Source organism: Lycium barbarum, chromosome 8, assembly GCF_019175385.1.
Source record: "Lycium barbarum isolate Lr01 chromosome 8, ASM1917538v2, whole genome shotgun sequence".
Classification (NCBI taxonomy): domain Eukaryota; kingdom Viridiplantae; phylum Streptophyta; class Magnoliopsida; order Solanales; family Solanaceae; genus Lycium; species Lycium barbarum.
In genome coordinates, this window is record NC_083344.1 from 50,429,349 (window position 1) to 50,453,920 (window position 24,572).

The following is a 24,572-nucleotide window of genomic DNA, read 5'->3' on the forward strand; positions in this document are numbered from 1 at the left end:
GAATTCTCGGGGTTGTTGAATTTACAAGGGAAATGCTGCCCAAATTTCTGTACATAAGTGCTAGCTTAGGATTGAATTCCTAAGTACTTGTAGGTAACGTTTAGTATTTAATGACATTATTGTAGATCTTGCGAAAGCCAAGACTTAAGTTGGACTAGCGTAGGAAGCGGGCAAGGTATGTAAGCCTTACCCTTTCTTTCTTTTGGCATGATCCTTATGAAACAAACAGACGACGTATATGTGTGATATCAAAGAAACTCCTATTCTTAGAGCCCCTAGGATGGCTAATATTCTTGATTTGCATGGGCTATTTCATATGGTTTTGATACGTATCTATGATTTCCGAAGCTCTATTTGATATGTTTCCGAGTTTGTCTATGATTCTTATTCACTTCTTGACATGAGTACGCTCGGTATAGTTGAGCTTATTGTATGGTTGAATAACGAGTAAAGCATAAAGAGTTCATGTCCCTAAAAGGAATCTGTAAGTATTAACGTCTCTAACTTTTGTATACAGTCTTGGATTGCTTTGGAAACGTTCGTAGAGGTTCTGTGGTAAAAGTGTCCATAACTTTCTCATACTAAACCGGATTCACTCGAAACGTGTTTATGATCCTCAAGTGTCGATTTGCGTACTTACCTATCGAGTCTTAAGAAAAGTTGAGTTATGTGCATATAGTTTCTCACTACTCTACTCGTGCATGCCTCAATATGTTTGTTTTTCACCGAGTCCCAGGCCGGGTTTGTTATCGTGCGTATTCCACTGCATTGTGCACCGAGTCCCTCACTAGAGGGCCGGGTACGGTATATATATATGATGACATGATGAGATGATGATATGTTATGGCGGCCAGGAGGGCATATGATGACTTTATTCACCGAGTCCCTCACTAGAGGGCAGGGTACGGTATGTATATATATATATGCATGATGATATGATAGCATGCTGACATGATGACATGACTTTATTCACCGAGTCCCTCACTAGAGGGCCGGGTACGGTATATGTATACTTATATTCATGATGACGTGATGACATGACTTTATCCACCGAGTCCCATAATGGGTCGGGTACGGTATATCATATTGGTATGCTTGATTTTGTTTCGTAATGCACAGGTACAACGTTTTTTTTATTATCATACTTGTCTCCTAGAATCTCTATTTCAGTCATGATCGACCTTATTGCAATTCATGTCTTACATGCCTAGTACATATTCCATGCTGACTCCCTTTCTTCGGGGGCTGCGTTTCATGCCCGCAGGTACAGACGCGCACGTGGATGACCCAACAACTTAGGACATCTATCTTGTTGCTTTGGAGTGCTCCCTTTTTCCGGAGCCCATACTTTTGGTACAGATCCTTCCATTGGATATATATATATATATATACGGCGGGGCCCTGTCCCGCCATCTGATGTTGTTGTTACTCTTAGAGGCCTGTAGACATGTATGTGGGTCGTAGGTCGTATTAGGTCAGTGATGTTTATATGGTTTGTGTTCGGCATTCCCCTACACTACGATGGTCTGACCAGCTTGTGTGCGACACTATAAGTAACGAATTAAACGATATATTGTCTTGTATGAATGAAAGTACCTAATATGCTAAACGCAAGTAGATTTTGGCTAGTAGGTATGTACGATTGTCCATCTCGGGCACTGGTCACGGCCTCGGGGTTGGGTCGTGACAAATTGTTTATGGGCTGAATTGTAAGAATTTTGTATGCATATCTCTATTGCTGTTATTGTTGGTATTTCTGTGATAACAGGAGGATAATTGGAAATTCGGGTTAGGCAAATATATAGGGGAAATGCTGCCCGATTTTCGTTAAGTCCTTAACTATTGAAAAACCCTAGTCGAGAAAGTATAAGTTAAAGAATGAGTCCTATAAGCGACTGGCTACAGGTTTACGGACCAAAAATTATAGTTTACTAACGATAGCATTACTTTTATATTAAATAGGCTAAAGGGGCGACGAAGCGAACGAGATTACGATTAATCTTTAACAGGTATGTAAAGCTGTCCCTTCTTTCTTTTGGTATGTCTTAGATATAAGTGATGAGTGATATGGGCTTTGGGGTAATTCTATTCCTAAGTTTCGAGTGTGATTCACCATTCCTATTCACTTCTTGATGTTAGAACTCTTAAAATTATTGAGCTTCCCTCTCAAGTTTTCTATACGTTGGGCAGTAGTCGACATATATAAGCTTTTATTCTTAGAGACTCTACGATAACTAATGTCCTTGACTTCTATAAGCTATTTCATATTATCTTGATACATGTCTATGATTCCTAAGGCTCTTTTGATATACTCTATAATGACATTCGAGGGATACTTGATATGATTGTCGCTATTGATACTCAGGTGTTAATTTCTTCTTCTTATTCTGTTTGAGTCTTGATAATGATTTAAATTGCATATGGTTGCTCACTAGTCTGCTCGTGCATGCCTTAATATGTCTTTAACCGAGTCCCGGGCCGGGTATGTTATCGTGCACAGTCTCACTGCATTGTTCACCGAGTTCCTCACTAGAGGGCCGGAATATGATATATATATATATATATATATATATATATATATATATATATATATAATGGTGTTATGCTGTGTTGGCGTGATGGTGTGATGATGTGATGGTGTTATGATGTGTTTATGGCGTTATGATGTGTTTATGGTGTTCTGCTGTGTTATGGCGCCAAGGATGGTATGTGGCGACCATGTTCACCGAGTCCTATAATGGGCCGGGTATGATATATGATATTGACATGCATGATTTATGTTTCAAAAGGGCAAATGTTTTGGTATTCTGGACAATATACTTGTCTTCTGTACTCCCTATTTCAGTTATGATCCTTTTTACTGTATTTCATGCTTTATATACTCAGTACATATTCCGTACTAGCCCCCTTTCTTTTGGGGGCTGCGTTTGATGCCCGCAGGTACAGACGCTCGATTTGGTGGTCCCCCCAGCTTAGGATTTACTTTCAGCCGTCTTGGAGAGCTCCGCTGTTCCGGAGTCTAGATTTTGGTATAGACCTTCTGATGTATATATTTATATATATATATATATATATATATATATATGTGTGTGCTTGTCCAGGGGTACGACGGGGCCTTATCCCGTCATATTTCACCGTTGATACTCTTAGAGGTCTGTAGACATGTGTGTGGGTTGTATACAAATCATGATCAGTTGTGTCTATATAGTTATTGTGGATGTTTCTGTTGTTGTAGCAGCCTTGTAGGCTTGCGTAGCATAATGATATATAATGGCAGCCTCGTCGGCTTGCGTATGTTATTACGTTGTGATTGATTGAGAACCTACAGTATCAGTCCGATTATGTTTAATAGGTACATATGGGTGTCCAGCTCGGGCACTAGTCATGGCCCACGGGGCTGGGTCGTGACAAAAGTGGTATCAGAGCAGTTCATCCTCGAAGAGTCTACAGACCGTGTCTAGTAGAGTCGTTTTTATCGGTGTGTTGTGCACCACATCTATAAACAGGAAGCTACAGGACATTTAGGATATTATCTTTCCTTCTGTCTTTGATCGTGCGATAGAGCCTGAACCTAGGAAAGATTTTTTTGACCTCTTTTCCTGTAGGTAGGTGCAGATTTGCGAGCGATGAAGAGGCCAGCTTCAGATAGTCGGGGTGCTAAGAAGGCCTCTAGGGTGAATTCGGGACCCCAGGCTCCAGGATCGAGTAGGAGGAGCCTCAGTTATTCTATCGAGACTGACCCCTCGGAGGACCCAGCGACAATTCCTCCAGAGTTTTTGATATCTAAGGAGGTGGTCCCCGAGGCCGTACCAGTTGCTCCTATGGCAGGACACCACGTTAGACCAGCTATCTCGGTAAGCGTTACAGATTACTCCAGCGCCCTATCCTGGTCGTCGGTAAACCAGGAGTTGCCTGATTATCTACATTCCCCGGACTTCGATGAGGAAGATGATGAAGGCCAGACGAGTAGATGGCGGGTAGATGGTGACAAGGAGCACACTTCGCCCTACAGATCACCAGATCGGACTAGAGACTGATCGACTACAGGTATACCTTATCGAAATTTCCTATGTGTGTGTATTTGTTATAAATTGTTACCTAATAGCGGCGAATGGAAATCAAAGGGGTCGACAACCAAGTATTTATGAGTAACAGTGACCAAGGTGTTCCCATCACCGTAGGAATTTTGAAATCTAGGAGGGAAAATAGTTGTACATACAGGTGAAAGTTGGATATCAAGGTTACATAATGAGAATTTGTAGATACAAAATGGCAAACTGGCCATCATTATGGTGAGTTATGGTAAGTATAGTAAAGAAATGGGTTGAATGTTTATATATTGCAGATAAGTTCAGTTAGAAAGTGTGCACAGAAGAAGCTAAAGGAATCAGTAACTGTAAGCAGAATATATGTTAGACATAGTATAAATGCTGCAGGTATGTTTGAAACCTGCAGTTAGAGATTGAAAGGGAAAATAAACAGGAACGTGTGACAGGTACAGTTTGAATTGGATACACGAGGCAAGTTCGTCATTTTCATCTTGTGACTGATATAGGAAGCCCTGTGCGGCTACGCTACGATATAATATATATGTGTATGTTGGCCCTGTGAGGCGTTGTTGGTATTTCTTGCGTGCAGGTTTTGAGATAGTAAGAAATACAGAGGAAACCTTGCCAAAATTTTCTTAGAAATAAAAAGAAAATGACATATAAGTTCGTAATATTTTTGAAAGGTCATGTCAACAGTAACGATAAGAGACTAAGTCGCAAGTACGTCTGACTTCGAGAAATAAAGATTAACCGTTGAATTGATGGTAATAGTAATTATGAGGTCGATATCAATATGGTAAAAAGAAATGCTAGGATAATTTGGAAGGGCTTGTGATACTAAGAGATGATTTAGAAAAGGCCAGCAAAATCTTAATAGAATGTTATATTGAGGTATCGACTGAACTGATAAGCAGGGGTAAATTACGACGAGTTTATAGTTAAAAGAAGTAATAGTATGATTGAGACAAGAGTGCAAAGGAGGAAGAATTGTGATGAATATGAATGTATTGATAAGACAGCTTGTGAGGTATTAAGGGTAAGATTGACCAGAAAGGGTAAAAAGTTAAGAAGTGTTACACTATAGGATTGGTTACGAATAGGATATTATGTGAATATAATAAGGATTGTTATGAAAATGAGTAAAGCCTAGCGAGGAAGTGACTAAAAGATATGACGTGACCTATATGACTAAAGTATAAAGGCGAGGTATAGAACGAATAAGAAAGACTTATAAAGTCCTATAAGGAAAGTTCAGAATAGAGATTATGTGATAACGAAAGTGAAATGAGCACAAGGAAAGAGGGAGTTAATTGAAAGAAGGAAATAAGAAGAAAGCGAGATAACAGTGCAATAATAAGTTATGACATCTATAGCCGAGAATACGAGTAATATAAGTGACGGAACTGTGAAAGACCAAACTATAGAAAGATGAGCAACGAGGTAGAATGAGTGCTAGAAAATGACTAGGATGATAAGAACACATAAGGATGAACATAATACGTTTTGAAAATGAGAAAGAGATTATGCAGAAGTAGTGTTTTCCGAAGGATACAGAGGTAGCATGAGATTCCTCGTGCACGGAATAAAAGATGGACACAGACTGAAGAAATGGTAGAGGAATACTAAAAAAAGCACCCAAGATAGACGTAATTAATTGAGTACGAGTATAAAATAAAAGGGAAATATATAGCTACGAACTTAAAGGTGTAGTACGACGACAAGGTGATAAGATAAACCATTATTAAGACGAACTTGATGTGATTCTGAGTAAGTCAGAAGTCAGTGTTGGGTACACAACAAGGGTAAAAGAGCATAAGGCATATAGGAGTACTGCGTGTATATGACTTCACCTCAGAAAAAGTGGAATCCTTAATGGACAAGGACTGTAGGCCTGAAGGACAAATAATGTATTGTAAATTTATTAAAGGAAACATATGATACAGGTTGGGATAAAGATAACGTTACAGCAGATCCTTGAGCACTTATCATCGGAATATAAGTGCTACCCAGTTAAGAATTTGGAATGACTACAAGTACTAACTAATTACCGATCGGAGTAAGTGGAAAATGACCGTGGATAAGTTTCTACATGGGTTACATTACTCAAGTACAGATCATCAAATGAGATTTTACACTATATATAGAAAGGTTCTCGTCACTTCGTGATTTTGTTAAGGTCTCGTACGAGGATAATCAAGTTATAGATTGTAAAGAAAAGACATGGATATGGTATAAGTACAACCCCAAAGGGGGCAAGCGGGTGAAAGTAAAGTAAGTATAAATGGAAACAATTGACACTACAACACATTTAATGTGAATGCTTAAACCTTAAGCGAGACCCCTCGCTGGGACAAGTTAGTAAGACCTGAAAGCTAGCAATGAATGGATGGAAGTCAAGATGGTATTTGAGATGGTGTGGAGAAGCATCTGTAAAGATCTCGAATAATATGGCATTACAAAGGGGGTGCTTATAAAAAGGCAGAATAAGACAAGAGAATGGTAACGAATAACTTACGAGATGTTACGAAGGATAGCAATGCTATACCGGATTAGAAGTTAAGATGTTGGCAACGGGGTTGTCTGCTAATGATATTGTGACTTAGAAGTAGCAAAGGAAAAGGGATAGGAAATCTCCTATAGTAGGATATGAGGAAATCAAATGGTGAATAAAGGAAGGGAAGGGACTAGGACAAGAAAGACAGCAAGTGCGTTTTAGTACAAATAAGATATGCAAAACAGAATGAACCAGGAGAGGGGAAAATTATGACTAAGATTGGATATACTCTATACAAGTTGTACAAGAATAGTTATATAATCTACAAATATTTCTATACTAAAAAAATGAGACCAAGCGTGTACTTGATAAGAAGGGTAAGAATTCAGTAACAACAATGTGGGTGTGACAAGGAAAGGTGAAAAATGGTTTGAACCAAATTGCCGGGACATAATTAGTACTGAGGACTATGCTAGGTTATACCTCAGGGAGATAGTGAGACTTCACGGGGTCCCCACAGCTATTATCTCCGACAGAGGAGTTCACTTTACAACTAACTTCAGGAGATCGTTCCAGGAAGGATTAGGGACTCAGGTGAGTCTTAGCACAGAATTCAACCCTCAGACTGGCGGACAGGCCAAGCGTACTATTCAGACACTACAAGATATGTTACGGGCCTGTGTTATTGATTTTAGGGGTAGCTGGGACGATCATTTTCCACTTATCGAGGTTGCTTATAATAATAGCTACCATTCGAGTATTCAGATGGCACCATATGAGGCCTTGTATGGGAGGAAGTGCAGGTCACCTATTGGCTAGTTTGATGTTGGTGAGAAAAAATTAATAGGCCCGGAAATGGTTCAGCAGGCTGTCGATAAAGTGAAGCTTATTCAGGAGAGGTTACTGGCAGCCTAGAGTCGACAGAAATCATATGCAGATAATCGACGTCGACACTTAGAATTTCGGGTGGGTGATTGGGTGTTCTTAAAGGTGCCACCTATGAAGGGTGTCATGAGATTCGGCCAGAAAGAGAAGCTAAGCCCGAGGTACATTGGGCCTTATCAGATTATCCGTAGGGTAGGCCGCGTTACCTATGAGTTGGACCTACCGTCTGATTTGGAAGCAGTACATCCAGTCTTTCACGTGTCAATGCTTCGCAAGTGTATAGGAGATCCTTCCAGAGTATTTCCCGTGGATGATGTCCAGGTGACGGAGGAGTTGACCTACGAGGAGCAACCAATAGCCATACTTGATCGGCAGGTCAGGAGATTGCGTACCAAGGATGTGGCTTCCATCAAAGTGTTATGGCGAAACAATTATAGAGAAGAGATGACCTGGGAAGCCGAGGAGGAGATGAAGAATAAGTACCCTTACTTGTTCCCTACGCCTACGGGTAACTTAAACTCCTCACTTGATTATATTGATTAATGGATGAAACTATATGTTATAACGATAAGGGATTAAACTCCCCGAAATTTTTATATGACCTTACAGGACCAATTCAACATTCGAGGATGAATGTTATAAAGGGGGGAAGGATGTTATATCCGGTATTTTTATACGTCGAGTTATTCGCATGATAATCGACTTAAGTTAAAGACGGGATCATTTTCGGATACGAAATAGGAACTTTTAATTTTCAATTTTAATTAGAACACAAATTGTTTATAAATTATATTTAGTATAGAAATATTATTAGAGATTAGGGATTAATTAATTGTGATTAGATTATTAAGTAAGAATTAGTGATTAATTAAAATTAATTAACCTAATTACTATGTGTGGGCTCCACCCGTTTTAATAAAAAAAATAACAATTCAACAAAATATTTTTGGTGAGTCATTAGAGGGGGTAGACGTGTCAACATATGGAAAACCATATATAAGCTAGTGGCAAATGAAGAAATCAAAATTTCATTTCATTTCACAAAAAAATCAAGTTGGAAAAAAAATTAAAGCTCCCATGGCTGCTCTCGGCCAGCCATGGTGATTGAGGAGAAAATAAATTGTTGAATGTTTTGATCAAGTTTCAAGTGCATTACAAGTTGAAGGAGGTGATAGCAACATTGGATATTAAGTTGAGGAAGAAGAAATTGTGAAATTGGAGCAATTAAGCGTAGAAATTCCTCCGAGAAAATTTAGGTAAGATCTTCTTATTTTGTGGTGTAATTGTAATAATAGTGTTGTAATGGAATTATTAAAATTGGATTGGATGAAATTGGAAGTAAGAAAATGCATGAAATCGTTGTTATATGAAATTGGGGGTTGAAAAGGATTAAGAAGGGTTGTTGGATTGTTAGAATTGTTTATGGGCTGAATTGTAAGCATTTTGTATGCATATCTCTATTGTTGTTATTATTGGTATTTCTGTGATAATAGGAGGATATTTGGAAATTCGGGTTAGGCAAATATATAGGGGAAATGCTGCCCGATTTCTATTAAGTCCTTAACTAAAGAAAAACCCTAGTCGAGAAAGTATAAGTTAAAGAATGAGTCCTATAAGCGACTGGCTACAGGTTTACGGACCAAAAAGTATAGTTTACTAATGATAGCATTACTTTTATATTAAATAGGCTAAAGGGGCGACGAAGCGAACGAGATTACGATTAATCTTTAACAGTTATGTAAAGCTGTCTCTTGTTTCTTTTGGCATGTCTTAGATATAAGTGACGAGTGATATGAGCTTTGGGGTAATTCTATTCATAAGTTTCGAGTGTGATTCATGATTCCTATTCACTTCTTGATGTTAGAACTCTTAAAATGATTGAGCTTCCCTCTCAAGTTTTCTATACGTTGGGCAGTAGTCGATATATATAAGCTCCTATTCTTAGAGACTCTACAATAACTAATGTCCTTGACTTCTATAAGCTATTTCATATTATCTTGATACATGTCTATGATTCCTAAGGCTCTTTTGATATACTCTATAAAGCCATTCGAAGGATACTTGATATGATTGTCGCTATTGATACTCAGGTGTTAATCTCTTCTTCTTATTCTGTTTGAGTCTTGATAATGATTTAAATTGCATATGGTTGCTCACTAGTCTGCTCGTGCATGCCTCAATATGTCTTTCACCAAGTCCCGGGCCGGGTATGTTATCGTGCACAGTCTCACTGCATTGTTCACCGAGTCCCTCACTAGAGGGTCAGAATATGATATATATATATATATATATATATATATATATATATATATATATATATATATATATATATATATATATATGATGGTGTTATGTTGTGTTGGTGTGATGGTGTGATGATGTGATGGTGTTATGTTGTGTTGGTGTGATGGTGTGATGATGTGATGGTGTTATGATGTGTTTATGGCGTTATGATGTGTTTATGGTGTTATGCTGTGTTATGGCGCCGAGGATGGTATGTGGCGACCATGTTCACCGAGTCCCATAATGGGCCGGGTATGATATATGATATTGACATGCATGATTTATGTTTCAAAAGGGCAAGTGTTTTGGTATTCTGGACATTATACTTGTCTTATGTACTCCTTATTTAAGTTATGATCCTTTTTACTGTATTTCATGCTTTGTATACTCAGTGCATATTCCGTACTGACCCCCTTTCTTCGGGGGGCTATGTTTCATGCCCGCAGGTACAGACACTCGATTTGGTGGTCCCCAGCTTAGGATTTCCTTTCAGCCGTCTTGGAGAGCTCCGCTGTTCCGGAGCCTAGATTTTGGTACAGACCTTCTGATGTATATATATATATATATATATGCTTGTCCAGGGGTACGACGGGGCCCTGTCCCGTCATATTTCACCGTTAATACTCTTAGAGGTTTGTAGACATGTGTGTGGGTTGTATACAGATCATGATCAGCTGTGTCTATATAGTTATTGTGGATGTTTCTGTTGTTGTAGCAGCCTTGTCGGCTTGCATAGCATAATGGCAGTCTCGTCGGCTTGCGTATGTTATTATGTTGTGATTGATTGAGAACCTATAGTATCATTCCGATTATTTTTAACAGGTACATATGGGTGTCCAACTCGGGCACTAGTTATGGCCTACGGGGCTGGGTCGTGACAGATCTCTGCTTTATATGGATTTTCTGACACTTGCGCGGTTTCAGACTTGCTCATTTTGATCCATGCGTTTCCAAGAGTGCCTCCCATAACTATGTTGGTTTTAGCGTTCACAGGAGTCTCGGTTGTCCCAAGGTTACGAGGCACTGACATTTTGTTGCTGGTGAAGGTGGCCATAGCGTCCTCTATACATTGTATGAATGTACATTAGGCATTGATCATAGTTGCTACAACCTCCGCAAACTCGAAGCCTTTCTTCTGATATATCCCTGTTACTCTAGAATGAGGCAGCCGACCCTTTCATGGAATATGCCTACTTTTGTAGTGTCCGTCACTTCTTTCACTCGCGTCGTTAAGAGTTTGACCCGCACTTGGATTTCTAGCCAGAGCTACTCCATGTGAACAGGTCTTGTCATCCTCTCGTTCACATCAAGATCATCTGCGTTCTTTGAATCTTACACGCCCGAAGGTGCCACCAGATCTGGCATATCTATGGGTAATGGGACGATACGTTCATTAACAACTATGGTGCGTCGATCAACCATAATCAGGACATCATGTTGATTCATAGACATGATAGTGGTTTTTTAGTGGGTAGAATTTTTGTTTAACAAAGAGTTTAAGCAACAGATCGACACAATATCATAGTTGTCTATACCCACATACGGTACAAAACTGTTTACTGCTAAAAATGGGATTTAGGATAACAATGAAATTTGATTGAAAGTGGTTAAAGACAAGTAACTCGTTTTTGATAAAAATCCTCTTTATTGTAGTTAAACTAATCGATGTGTGCAAATGTTAGTCTGTAAATGGAGGAAAGTAAATGGTCATGAACGAGAAGCAAAGTAGAAAGCTTGTGGCATTTTTTGTTTTAAAAAATGGAGTTAGGTTTTGTTAGGATTGGGATACTAATATGCAGTTCAAGAATCTGATTCTTGAAGTAGTTTGCGTAATGCAAAGGAAATTAAAATCAACACAGGAATTTTCACGTGGAAAAATCCTTGCTTAATGGAGTTGTTGAAATGCTAGAGTTCACCAGACACAATAAGAAGGGACCTGGTTGAGGTACTAGTTCCCTTATGAAATGCAGTAAGTGAAGGACACAGTATGTTACCGTGGAAATCTCTTTGTTCAAGGGATTAAAAATCACGACCTATCCCAGTAGGATTTCAACTACAGTACACCGAGAAACTTTAGGTTACAGCTCCATCGTAAGCTAGGAGTTAACTCCCATAATCCCTCACCCTTAGAATAATGCTATTTAAACCTAGGAACTAACCCCCGTAGTCCCTCCACACCTGCAATACTACGATTGCAAGCACCTCCACTTGACTTGTCACGACCCAACCCCGTAGGCCGTGACTAGTGCCCGATCTGGGCACCCGAACCCATCTATCAAGTATTATCTCAAATTCTATCAACTCATTCTAGTATATGGCGGAAGCCGACAAGGCTTTATTTCAAATTTATGTAATTTCCAGAAAATTTCCGGCAGAGTTTCCTTTGTTTTACGGAATATCCAATATACCCTGCACGCAGAAAATACCAACAAAATCCACACAGGGCTAACCAAGCAATATATAAACATATGCGGACCGGCCGCCTCGGCGTATGGGATCGCCCAAACGACATGTACATACATCCATACAGAAAGACCCTAACCCACAAACATGTCCACAGACCTCTAAACAGACCGACAGAATCATATGACGGGACAGGGCCCCGCCGTACCGATGAACGAATATATACAAATGCACTAATAAAAAAATATATATACCAAAAGTATAAGCTCCAGAAAGAGAGGAGCACTCCGAATAGCAGAAAGGGTGTCCTAAACAGGTGGATCACCAGGTTGTGCGTCCGTACCTGCGGGCATGAAACGCAGCCCCCGGAGAAGGGGGTCAGTACGAAATATGTACTGAGTATGCAAAGCAGAAGGTACAGAAATAAATCTGAACAATAATCGAATCAGATATATAGAAAATAATACATATAAAAAAAATATCAAAATGTTTATTTCCAAAGTATAAATTATGCATAGGGCACAGGAAAATGTGGTCGCCCGCCTATCGATAGCGCCACAACACAGCATAACACCAGAAAGTTTCAAATCTCCGAATCCCCGTCACACATCACAACACAGCATAACGCCAAACACAGCATAACGCCAAACATAAGTGGAACCCGGCCCTCGAGCGAGGAGCACGGTGAACCATAATCACAGCATAACACCGGAATGTATCACAAAGCGCACGACAACAGAACCGGCCCGGGAACCGGCGACCGATATCATAGGGCACGAGCGGAGTAGTGAGGAATGATATACATAAAATCATCATCATAAATCCAAAAGATAAGTAAAATAGTCATATTTGAAATCGGAACAATAATTACAACATTTTCTTCCCAAAGTTACCGAAATTACCTAAAGGGCGTCGCGGGACCCACGGACGAGTATAGGCCCGAACTGAGCCCGCCTATGAAAAACATACGCATTTTATATCATACAAACTCCTACGAAAATTTCAAAGCAATCCGAGCTTTTCTGAGGAAATTATGAGCGTTTGAAGTTTTGGAATCGCTAAAGAATGAACTTTAAAACAAAAATCAGCTTTCATGTAATCTTTACAAATTATGGATTCCAAGAACATAAGGATCAACGTTTTGCCATGACAAGGCAAGGATGCCAAAGAACAAATGCGATTCATAAACATGCTCGGATTGTGAGAATAGAGTTTCCTCGAGGCTTATATCATAGCCTATTTTAACTAAGGCATGCCGAAGAAGGAAGATTACTTTACATACCTCAAACGCTCTCCAATACGATCCAAACTCAAGCTAAATCCAACCTATGATTCGGGCTGCCCACGATCTATAAACAAGCCATAAAATGCCAAACATTAGCTAAAGACTTTTTGGGCATTAAATTCCAATTTCGCCCTTAATTCTACAGAAATTCGGGCAGCATTTCCCCTGTAAATAGGCTACCCCGAGAATTTAACTCGCTCAAAATCAACAACAACAACCACAATAACCAACCTAGTAACATTGACAACCAATCCGAAAAGCAAAATAATAATGGTAGCTCTCTTTTACGCCATTCGACAACTTCCCAATTATTCAATTCCATGGCTTACTTTAAAGCCACAATATCGTTCGTACATTTGATTATTAACCCAAACCCATACTAACAACATTCAAGAACATTCTAAACAATTCACATAATAATTCCAACAACCCACAATTTTTTTTCCATTTTTTTTTTTGCGTCACAATCCACAATATAACGATGTCATTTTCATAAAATGTACAATTCATGTCAAATGCACGACCAGCCTCAAAACACCCCGCAACAATTCACCATATCACTTTGGGACATTAAACTTTCATTTCTAAACTAGAAGTCATCACAACAACCATTAAAACGCTAAGCGACATTAGTGTGTTCTTTGGCATATAGCATGACCCATATTCATCTATCACTACACATATACATATATTGATGATTATTAGCCATCCTACACACTACAACAATTTAACATGCTACAAGGAATTTATTCAACAACCCAATCACAATACCCATTTACACGGCTAGCACACCCATCACACAACCCACTTCCAATCATACTATATTTCATGATTTCCAACCACTATAAGATACTACAACATGAATATAACATTCATAACACAAGAACATAATGAATGCTTACCTTCCTTCTTCAACTTTCCAATAGCCTAGGGTTTCCAAAAGATGAAAATAATGGGTTGATCGCTCCAACGATGCTTCCACGCTACTTAGGGACCTCAATATAGTGGGTTTACATCAATGGAATAATTTTAGAGGAGCTAAAAAGAGGGGATGATTTTTGGCCTTCTTGTCCGTGAGCTTCAATGGATAGAGCTTCTTTCTCTTTTTTTTTTTTTTGTTCAAGTGGAGAATGAAGTAAATGAATTGTGGTCATCTTTTTATCACTTAATGAATTGCACAATTGTCCCTTGGCCCACATTAAAGAGTTGTTCCACTCAAAAGATGACACAAATTGTGTGGGCACCACAATCCACTATGCTCGGCCCACATGGAATTTGTGGATGATTTTCCACTTCCAATTTATCACCTTTTGGTCCCAAATTTTTCCTAATTGTCCCATACCAATAAATTCATGCACAACTTATATCTCAAAATAAAATCGAAGGTTAAGAATCCCGACTTTGTATCCCGAAAAAATTTCGTCCTTAACTTATCATAAATAAATCCGGATTATTCCACTGTACAAAAATACGGGTTCTAACATGACTAACTCTTACCAAGGACCACTAATACACTGAGACTACCTCTAGCCTAGTGTACCACTCAAAATCTTGTGAAAACACACTTCCAGTAAGTACACTTTGAGACTTTTCAAAAACACCTACAATCAGCTTCTCAAACAAGAGAAGTCGGTATACAATTTAAGCACAAATGAGCAAAGATTTACAACAACCTAAAGAACATAGAGTAAACTCTTATTAAGTACTGATTCTTCAGCTTGAAAGTAACTTTGTTCGTGTGATCGCTTGAATTCTTGCGGCGGCAACTTTTGCAGAAGTTATATTAAGTATTTCAAGTGATACACAATATGTTGCATGTATAGTCATGTGGGATGGATAGAGACCGCTCATTCAATAGTTTGACCTAAAGCATTGGCCAGTTAATTGTTGTACTTGTCAGAAATGAGTAGCTTGGCTTTGCAGTTGTCTCTGCTGATGATGCTTGGTACACATAGAGCAGATCACAGACTAATTCTCTATCTGGTTCCGAATTAGTTTGACAATCATCAAAACAAAAGGCACTCAGATTTATCAATTTTTCCCTTTTTGATGAAGATAAACCTTTAGATGATGTTCCCCCTGAGAACTAGCTTCCCACTTGTTCACCTTGTGAAGCAGACCATCATTTTCAAGGCACCGACAACATGTTAGCTAAAACAAAAAATTTCCAACTAGAAGACCAGATCTCCTATTATCAGTACATATATTTTTTGTTTAACATTTCTCCCCTCGACATCTCTTCCCAGTTCCGTATAAGCATCACCTATTCATTTTCTACTCAACTTCGCCCTTTTGGCATTATAAAAAAGGATTGAAAGCTAGTAAGAAGTTAAACCATAGTAACTCAGACCCAGAGGGATAATGAATACGAGTAAAATTAGAGGAAATAAGCAAGCAATAAAGCACAAGACAATGTAATTTGCCCAAATAGAAATTAAAAAACAGGAGAGTAATCTGGTCAGTACTAAAAAATATGGAGTCATACAACAAATGTACCAACAGTCATGTCAGGCAAAAAGGATCAGAATCTAAGCAGAGGGACAAATGAGACAGGGGCTAAGAATAATTCTTAGTATTAGTTAGGGCCTGAATGAGTTTGTCAACTCTTTCATTATGATCTTGTTAGTCCTTTAGCATTTGGTCCCAAAATTCTTTCACTTTGACCTTTAGCTGGTCCCTCTCAGCCCACAGTTGGTCCATTTCAGTTGCTTCTTCAGCATTAAAACCTGAGGTCTCTGTTCGTTCGACTAATTTCACTTTTAAAAGAGCATTTTTAGCTTTGAGCTGCTGAATCACTACATTGGCTGCCTCCTGAGCTTCAATCAAGATTGAGATGGTGGAGGGGTTGGCACTATTATCTACTTTGGGTGTAAGTCCACAGTCTTCCAAAGTGGCTAGTGAGACTAGATGTTTTTTTATCCCTAGAGAGCTGGTGCCAGTTTTCACTTGAAAGTTTATAAATACCTCTGTGGGAAAGAAGCCATAGGGGAGACTAGTTTTCCCTTGCACAATCCTTAAAATTTTTATCATCCACTCAATTATGATAACTGACACGTTGATTGGTTCTAAATATAGTAGAGCTTTCATGAGGACCAGGTCTATTACAGTAACGCTAGAGCTTTCCGTGGCTCTTGGCAAAGTGCTTTGCAGACGAATTCAAAGAGAAGGTGGTGCTCAGGTTTTAGCTCGTGCTTCTCGAGACTCGCTTATGTAGCAAAACTTGCTCTCTTTACGATGAACCATTTGAAATCAATAGAGCCCTTTCCCATTAAAGTTCTTATCCCGTCTGTCATCACTTTCAAGATTTATGCTAGTGTGGATTCAGTCAGCACAAACTCCTTTCTATTTACTGTCAAGGCCAGAACATCATCATCGATTTTGATCAAGTTGTTGTACCATTCAGTAACTTCAGTTTCATACACGTTGGGTATTGGTGGAGTGAAGAGATTTGTTCATCCTCGAAATTCCACCATCTCCATTAACTCTTTCAACCCAGATAACTCCTATAGGCTTACATCGAGAATTCTCCCAAAAAAAAAACTTTTGTTGCTGCGGATTGACTTTACCTTTTTTTCTTTTGGAAGAACCATGTTCCTCATTTAACACCACTTTTATTTTTAAGAAGAAAGTTAAATATCCTGATCTCATTTTTCCCTCTCCCTCTAACTTTTATTTTCAACTTGTTCACTCTTGCCTCCTTCAGATTTGAGATTTTGAGTGCTTTCTATTTCTCCTACCACCTTGTTCTTGAATTCCTTCTAAATAGATGATATTATTCTTCCACCTCTTCTTCTTCATCAATTTTTCTTGCATCGATAAGACCACCCTTTTTCTTTCCCATTATTTTTATTTTCTTGCTCTCAATTCGATTGTGTTGCTTATCTTGACTGGAGATGGCTGACAGCAATACGAATTTCCTTCTTGATCTGCGCTTTTGAGTTTCAGATGAATTGTGCATGAGAGATTTGGGGTATGATTCATTAGAATTTTGGTCAGAGGAAGATAAACAGTTTGACTCTGAAGAGTTGGAACCCATTTTCATTTAGAGACACGTAGTAACAGCTGGTGACAAGAGATAATGCAAGGAGATTTCGACAGAGTTTTGAAGGAATAAGCTTAGAGAGATGTATGAATGATCTGAGGATTTCTAATAGACACAAAGGAAGTATTTAAGTTTGCTATGCAATGCTTTGGAGAAGGTGGAATAAGGGGGAACGGGTTAGTTCATGAGACATGCAATGATTCGTGGGAGACATTATTTTGAGAATGGCTTTTGGTGAAAAGTGTATGACTTCAATCGGCCCATTTTGAAGTTTAACCACATATATGAGTATTGAAAGGATTAATAACTTGAGTCACAGGGACCAGATCCCTAAAAAAATTGAGATAAAAGACAACTTTGAAGTGTGCAACATTACTTGTGCTTACTCTCTCTTGGTTTTGTCATGCACATATACCTGTAATGTTATAGGAGTGAGTTATACATAGTCGAGAAACAGTTATTAGTCCCATACCTTTCTTATTGTAATGATTTTTCAAGAGTTTGAGAGACCCAGTTCTTGACATTGGCACCACTTGACTCAGGAAGAAAGTTTCCCCCTTTGGTACTAACTGCTCACATCCTCCAGTGAAGGCTTTAAGAGTGAGATACATTAGTTTGAGATGAGATCTGGTCACTCCCAACCAATTATATTATCACCATCCTATCATTCTTCCCTTTCGCATTGATGATATAACTGATTGGTTTTGGGAACCCAGATAAGTTTGGTTCCTTTACTTTTGAAAAAAAGATGAATCACATTCCTTTTGGCCCAGGAGGGTAGCACTTCCCTTTTCTTTTCTGGTGGTCCTTTATTTTGATGACATGTTTCTTCTATTTTAGCTTCACTTAACACATACTTCTCATTTCTCCGAAAAAACTTGATCCTTGCTTTGCATGCCTTTGCCCACAGTGTGTGCACAACCCTTTTTCAGTTGAGGAGACAAACTTGTTGTGTGGGTTGTAGGATATATCTTATTTTTTAAAATGAAGTCCTTCTTTACTACTTACCTTACTTTTGTACATGGCTGTGATCACATCAGAGGACATGGTCCATTTGAGAGCCTTGTAAAGATCAAGCTTGGTCCTTTCCAAGTCCTCTTTCAGTAGCCTATTTTTCTCTATTTTAGTACTGAGACTTTGTCTTGTTGTATTTAGCTTATTTTCACGCTCCCGAGAAATTTCAGTTGCTTCACCTCTTCATTTGGGAAAGACTTCCACCCCTTCTCTCGATTGCCTTTCCAAGGAGATGTTCTATTTGCTTATCTCACAAATCTGTTCCTTCACTTCTCCAATGGGTAAGCACAAGTTGTTCTCCATTTGCTCCACCTCATTATCATCACTCCTCGTATCAGAATCAGCCATGAGAACACATATTGATTCATATACACATGCACAACTTCAATGGCCATCATTAACGTGTCTCCATGATCATTTTCACCTTCTGGTTCGCTAGAGAAATCTTCCCATGCAGCAAGCGCTTGCTTTACCAGCTCATCAGCACTTCTTCTGAATCTTCTATCGGGGATCTGGTTCCTCTCGACTATCCTGTCATGATTGTCTTATCTATTTTGGGGACAGTCTTTCATGAAGTAAACAGGTTTCCCACACTTATGGCAACAACTGTCATTTCCTCTGAAATTTCTGCTGGACCTTCCAGACTTGGGGATTCCACTGTTTCTCTTAATTATCTTTGGAAATCTCCGTGTCAGATAAGCCATTTCAGATTTGTCATCACTTGAATCTCCTCTTCCAGCTTTGAGAACTACATTTCTTTCTTTCTTAGCTTCATTCTTTTCTGCCCTTTTCATAGACATCTTCAACTCATATGTCATAAGCTTTCCGATGAGCTCATCAACAGTCAACGTGTTGAGATCTTTGGCTTCGGAGATGGCATTTACCTTGCTATCCCAGGAATCAGGTAACACACCAAGCAAATTTCTCACCAGTTTGGTAGTTGTGATGAATTCCCCTAGAGAATGAAGCTCATTTGTAATATAGGCGAATCTAGTGTGCGTATCATGAATAGATTCTCTTTCTTTAATTTTGAACATTTCATACTGTGTGGTGAGACTATTGACCTTGGAGTTATTCACCTGTGTTGTTCCTTCATGGGCAGTTTGAAGAGCTTCCCAAATCTCCTTGATAGTTGTGCAAGATGAGATTAGGTTGTACTCATCTGCTCCTATTCCATCGACAAGGATCTTCTTTGCTTTAAATTTATTCTCAATAGCTTTCCTGTCTGCCTCTGAGTATTCTTTTCTATTTTTTAGGTGCTTTTTATACCATCTTCATCTCGATTCATGGGAATATAAGAGCCGTCACAAATGATGTCCTACAACTCTGATTCTTCAGCCATGATGAAATCATGCATCCTAGTCTTCCACCACTGATAGGTTTGTCCATTAAATCTAGGTGGCTTGGTGAAAGACTGCCCTTTTTCCATATTTTGTGGGGCTTCCATTTTATAGATTATTTCTAGGTGTTAACCTTTTAGAAAGCACCTGCTCTGATAGCAATTGTTGAAATGCTAGCGTCCACCAGACACAATAGGAAGGGACCTGGTTGAGTACCAGTTCCCTTATGCAATGCAGTAAGTGAAGGACACAGTATGTTACCGTGGAAAACTCCTTGCTCAAGGGATTAAAAATCACGACCTATCCCAGTAGGATTTTAACTCCACTACACCGAGCAACTTTAGGTTACAGCTCCATCGTATGCTAGGAATTAACTCCCATAATCCCTCACCCTTACAATAATGCTTTTGAAACCTAGGAACTAACCCCCGTAGTCCCTCCACACCTACAATACTACGATTGCAAGCACCTCCACTTGACTAACTCTTACCAAGGACAACTAATACACCGAGACTACCTCTAGCCTAGTGTACCACTCAAAATCTTGCGAAAACACACTTCCAGTAAGTACACTTTGAGACTTTTCAAAAACACCTACAATCAGCTTCTCAAACAAGAGGAGTAGGTATACAATTTAACCACAAATGAGCAAAGATTTACAACAACCTAATGAACATAGACTAAACTCATATCAGGATCTGATTCTTCAGCTTGAAAGTAACTTTGTTCTTGTGGCGGAAGCTTTTGCACAAGTTGGATTAGGTATTTCAAGTGATACACAATATGTTGCATATATAGTGGGAGGCATATGGGATGGATAGAGACAGCTTATTCGATAGTTTGACATAAAGTATGGGCCAGCTCACTACTGTACTTATGCGTAGTAAGTAGCTCAGCTTTACAGTTGTCTCTGCTGACGATTCATAGTACACAGAGAGCGAATCACAGACCATGTCTTTATCTGGTTTTGAATCAGTTTGACCATCATCTAAACAAAAGGCACTCGGATTTATCATAAGTCATAAACCACGGCTTATATTCCTTTAGGATTTCCCTAAAATCATTACTGTAACTGAGCGGTAATCAGTTTAAAAATTCCTCGTCAAATCTAATGGACTTGTTTATTCAATAGTCCACCTAAACAATGTAGTTGTTTGTAGGATAAATTAACTAGTCAATGAACTCCTATTACACAATACTTGCAAAGGATATAAGTTGGAACCACAAAACGACCGAACTAGAACTACAAAACAAGATGGATAAATCTTGATACGCTTGGTTTCTTTGTTTTTTGGATAGTCGCATCTTCTGATGAAGATGTTCATTATGCTTATGCTTCTCTCTTCGTTGGAGTATTTGTGGTTGTGGATTTTAAGATACAATGCTTGATCATGCTATATATATATATATATATATATATATATATATATATATATATATATATATATATATATATATATATATATATATATATATATATATATATATATATATTGTAGTAGTCACTGCCTTTAATGATTGAATCCAAGAAGGTTTTTGTTTCATTAATTGTACTTGAAAACAAAACATTGTTTGACTTGGATCATCCTTTCTTTCCATGATTACGTTTCGGCTTCCTTATCATATTAAATGTTAATTTCCATGTTGATCAGCTTATGGTATATTGTAGAATATTATCATACCTAAAATCCAACTCTTCCTTGAATATAAATCAGTCAATATTTTATCTTCTCCAATGTTGGCATGAAATAACTTAAGTCTCTAGTTGTAGAAGGACTAGTTCCTTTGAGCGGTTCTTATGAAAGTTGTGGTTGTGTCACTAAGTCCTTTGGAGATCTGATTAGATATCTATTTATTCAAATGAATTACTACTTATATCTCTTGTTGATTGCCTCGGGTACATTGTTTGTCAAATCATCAAAACTTTAATATTGAGGCTTGATTATTGAGCCAGCAAGTACTCAACAATTTCCATCTTTTTAATGATGACAAACACATAGCAACTTCATATATCTCCAAGGGTATATTCCCACCTTACTTATTCATCTTCAGACTGGATCATCTTCTTCCCCCTTAAGTAGTGCTCCTATGTTGACAACTTTCCCCCTTAGAACCAGCTCCATGTTGTTCTAACACTACAACTTTGTGTTGACAACATTACTCTATCTCCCGTTAATTTAATTTAATTTTATCCTACCGTCTGCTTTCCTACTTTCATCATAACATTTTCCTCAAATATATATTACCTGACCCTTAATAGGTATACATTTTCCTTGTCTAAGTTTCTCTCCCCTTCATGATAACATAACCACCTTTTTCCTAATGCTCGTGTTTACACATTTGGTCGTGTTACCTCCATGTGACATTGATTCCCGAGAAAACCCAATCCTAATTCTTTCTGTAGCGCGGGCTACCTCAATTTTAACATACATAACAATCAATACTTTTAACATGTCATCACATCAATTATAAAGGTATACATAATACTCGATGTAGCCACTCAAGACTTATCTTTTTATCGCTTTTCAATAACTTTTTCTTGCAAGATATCCTGTTGCCATTTGATTTTGTCCAGAATCTGTGGCTTTAATACATCTCCCCTCTCTTGTTGCCTAGCTAGCCAGACTCATACCTTGCGACCATTTCGAAATTCTAATTGTAAAGCTCATATGCTACACCCTGGAAAATTTCGTATTACCAAGACTGTAGACGGTTTAGTATGATCTCAAGGGAGAGTAAAGTTATACAAGGAATAGGGATGAATATTATATTATATGAGTATAGGAATAACATATAGATGACATTTGGAGACCGTATGGTGTAAATCAGTCAATACATTATTTGATGAATAGCCCTCGTAACCGTAAGTTAAGGTGGGGCCTAAATGTCGGGATTTTCTAAAGGACATATGAAAAGTGATATGAGTAGTACATAGGAAGTTGAGCAAGTCTTAAGACCGACCCTTAAGCCAAATATGTGCATAAGCCGTCCAAAAGGAAGATTTAAGGATACGTTTTCGGATGATTTGACTTGGAGGGGCCAAAACGCTATTATCGGTTTGGAATTTGAAAAAACACCAAAAACGTAAGTTGTAGATAATTGGAAGAGCTTTCCAACCATAGATCGTGGGCCCTCATACAATATCGGGATCAAGAGTTATGGTCATTGTAGGATAAAGACTCCAAGCTGCCAAATGGCTTCCTCAGGTCCCACTTGAGAAGGTCGGTGGAACCGACTTATGAGGGGTATAAATACCCCATTTTTAAGCATTTTACATTCTCAATAGTCCTAGAAACGTCCCAACACAATCCCCAAACATTTATAGCCCATTAAATCAAGAATTTAGCAAGATTACACCAAAACTAGTTCATGAAATGTGATTGTTCTTACTTCTACTTGATGTTGTGGTAAGTTTGGTCTTGAAGAAAGTTGGTGTGGCTGAATTTATTCAAGTTTAAGGTATGTTCTTCATCCTATCTCTTATGTTGAGTTGTTTTGAAGGTTTAGCAAGTCTTAAAAGTGAAAATAGTTATTGAGGAAGAAAGGTCATAAAGTGTGGTGTTGTAGTTGTTGTGTTTATCGACTGTTTTGAGCATGGTGTGGCCGTGTGTCTGGGCTGATTTACATGTATAGAGATGGTATCTAATGTTGTTGGTGTGTTGATGAGGTCATGCTCCTTGATTCGGAAGAAAGGAAGTGTATATTGTTGTTGTATGTTGAAAAACATCGTGTGGGATGTTTTATGGAATATATTGGTATCGATAATATTGTTGTTGATGTTGGTATTGGTATTGTTGTTGTTAGTTACTGGATTGTGATTTCGGGCTAGGCATATAAATTGGGGAGATGCTGCCCGAATTCTGGCAGATTCTAAATGGATTTAAATTGAAGGCTTAACACAAGCGTATGATGGTGAGCCTAACAATAGTATGGATGGTTTTATATGTAGATTTCAAGACAGGAGGTAGGTTGGAAAGTCGAGAAGAAATGTTCCAGGTATGTTAAGCCTCGTCCCTTTTTTTCAAAGACATGATTTGTAGGTTTTGATTCCATACATGACATCCATAATATTTTGAATCCTAGAAACGACAGAAGTATATAATTTCTGAAGATTCTTCTGATGACTCCAATCCTAGAGATTTCCAAGCCTAAGGTTCTAGATGATTTCATGATGTGAGTGAGCGTGCTAGATAATTCTGGATTATATTTAGAATATGTGGCCTCAGCTTATGTCTGAGCGTGCTACAGAATATGTGGCCTCAGCTTATGTCTGAGCGTGCTACATAACATATGGCCTCAGCTTATGTCTGAGCGTGCTACATAATTCTTGATTTCAGGATATGTGGCCTCAGCTTATGTTATGGATCAATAAAAGTGAGACATGATAGTGGTGATGATTATGGTAGTGATGAAGTTCCTTATTATCTGAACGAACCCAGCCAATAAACGAACTCCAAAGACTCTATTCCTAGACAGTGCAGAGATATTCGTATCCTTGACCTCTTAAGACCCGAAGGGGCACCCATAAGTTGTATGATTTCATAATGTTGTCTAATTACCGAAGGGGACATTCATTAGGTTTCCTTATACCTATGCATTTTACATTTGATTTTTGAGTCTCGAAGGAGACAAATGAAAAGGGGAAGAAGTTCCCATTTTTGAGAAAAAGGGGAAGAAGTTCCCGTTTTTAAGAAAAGGGAAGAAGTTCCCGTTTTGAACTAAAAGTTACTCTGAAGGGAGTCTTTTGATGGTTTCTAAAGATTTTCATGGATTTGCA